This window comes from Paramormyrops kingsleyae, chromosome 18 (assembly GCF_048594095.1).
Source record: "Paramormyrops kingsleyae isolate MSU_618 chromosome 18, PKINGS_0.4, whole genome shotgun sequence".
Taxonomy (NCBI): Eukaryota; Metazoa; Chordata; class Actinopteri; order Osteoglossiformes; family Mormyridae; genus Paramormyrops; species Paramormyrops kingsleyae.
The window spans coordinates 22,537,169-22,539,605 of record NC_132814.1 but is presented as its reverse complement, the minus strand read 5'-3'; positions in this window follow the sequence as shown (position 1 = coordinate 22,539,605).

Below are 2,437 nucleotides of genomic sequence, written 5' to 3'. Positions count from 1 at the left end.
CGTGTTTGCCCTCTGTGGACTTATTTTACAACATCAACGCAACATTGTTTGATGTCTTCTAGGCTATTTGGGGGAGGAGTGTGCAAAGCCATAATTTCAAAGACATGCAAATTTAGGAGTTTATAAGCCGACGTGTAAGAGACAAACAGTCCAAAAATTAGGGGTTAGTTACAATAGTCAATAGTCATGTACTTTTAGCAAAACAATTTAAAACTTCCACATTTATTATATGATTATTATATATGATTTTTTTATAAGTGAAATAAAAAATACACACACATTATTTCATATCTATATATTTGAAATAACTCATGGAAAATAAATCAACAGGGAGTCTTCACATTTTGTGTGGTTTTTGCTCCCGGGAGGAATGTCTGATACCGAGCTCAGAGGGAGCAAAAACGCGGACCGACTATGGAACCCCAAGGACCGGATTTGGAAACAGTACAGTAGAGTATTTTCCTGGAGATGTTGTTACTAAGGGTTACTGCTAGGAAACCCATTGAAAAGGCATTTTGCATCCTGTAATAGAAATACTGTAGATTTTGCATCAAAATCCTGTGCAATGTGTTTCAGAATTGAAACTGAAATGAAAATGTTGATGCTTGGTGAGTAACTTAACTATGATGTAATTTACAAGCTTAAACTAGCACATCCAGAGTTGTCTCATTGTCGAGCATCTTTGAACTGCCCTGCAGGCAGTCAGAAAACCCTTTGCGCGTTGCAACTGGTGAGAGTCTTTGGATGAAGCCCATTTGGTTTCACAAAGTACAGGCACAGCCCATTATTTAACTCATCTAGAATTACCTTGTTCCCGTGGTTTCAGGGCGACTGGCATCCAAAAGACATAGAAATATAACTTTCTGACCAGGAACTTCCCTTTTGTTTTAACAGACCTCAGGATTGAGTGATGTGTGCTCAAGTCTCCGTTTTACCACTAGTGATCATTATGTGACTTGATTAATGATTAACACCTTTATTTTTGCCGCCACAATCATGTTACCTGGGTGAATAGACTATGGGTAAAAGTCCTTTGTGTTGCCTCGGAGAGATCAAGATATGACAGGTGCTCTGCCTTTTCTCTCTGGTCACTTTGATTGAATAACACAGGAAGACATTCTAGAATTTTCCATCTTCAGCCTGGGTTTAGGTGTACGTCATTACTGCCAGGTAGACATTGCATACTTAAAAAAAAAACAATTTAATATTTAACTTGCCTTAATGTATTGTTCTAGTTAATAATAATGATGTTAAACTATAGTGATTAGTTATTTCCACTATGTGAGCAATGCAGAATAGCCCAGGAAGCCTCATGACTCACCGATAGCCTCGTAGCTACCTGCTGGTGCACCTGACCCCAAAGGCACAGCTTTCAAAAATACCTTACAGAAGTTCTGCCCTCATGCTGTGTTAATGTAGATAACGTCAACAGAGCCACTTTCTCTGGCCTTGGGCAGGTCAGACCTCCGTCTCTGGGACCGGTAGGCTGCCTGTTGGAATCCTGTGCTTGGAGATGTAGCCATCTAGGCCTTTAACCCCCCAAAAATGATGGAACATGTGAAAATCCAACGTATTTCAATGCACCTGTACAATTGGCAGCTAAAGCTTCATTTCATCACTCTGTTTTGAGGGTGCCGTAAATGTAAAGAATATCAGGGGTGGAAAACATGCCATGACACCTGTGAAATGTGGAGGGAAGGAAGGAACTGGAACAATTTGAAAAGGCAGCCAGGAAAAACAGTGTCAGAAGGTGGCTGTGGCTGTTTCGTCATGAGAGTGTAGGAATCGGGGTTACAGGAGGGCTGCAGTAGGGAGCTGGGCTGGGTAACATGGTCTAGGTATGTTGACTGAGGCAGTGAAAATAAAATTCAATCTTATACAACAAATGGCAAGGCTGAGATCAACTGAATGGATCAGCTCCTCCTCAGCTCACTTTGCTGCTCCCTGGGACGTCAGCCCAATCATTTTTAAATATTATGGAGTTATTACCTTAGCATATCATTCTCCTAATACAAAGGTCACGCATACAGTCTCTGCTCACAGAAATGGCTTCTTCTCCAGCTTTCAAAATAGCTAGATCTGAGTGTTTCTTCATCCTTTGTAATAACCCAGGAGCCAGTGGGCTGTTTATTGTTCTCGTCAGAAGAGGACAAAAAAAACAAGACCAATATAGCAAAGAGGTTTTTAGCGTAGTGCCGTCTGGCTCTGAGCGACATTGTTAGATGTGCTTCTGCTATAGAGTTTACAACAGTTCAGCTAAATGTCAGTTACTAATTTAATCAACGGTAAGTAAATACATCCAGGCCTTCAATGGATGCTGGGTGTAATAAATAGTGAAATTGCTTGGCTGTATTCTGTTCATGTCCTCATTATTTCCCTGCGTAAACATCCAAAGGACAGCCCCAGTGGCCTAATGCATAAGGCATTGGCCTCCTAA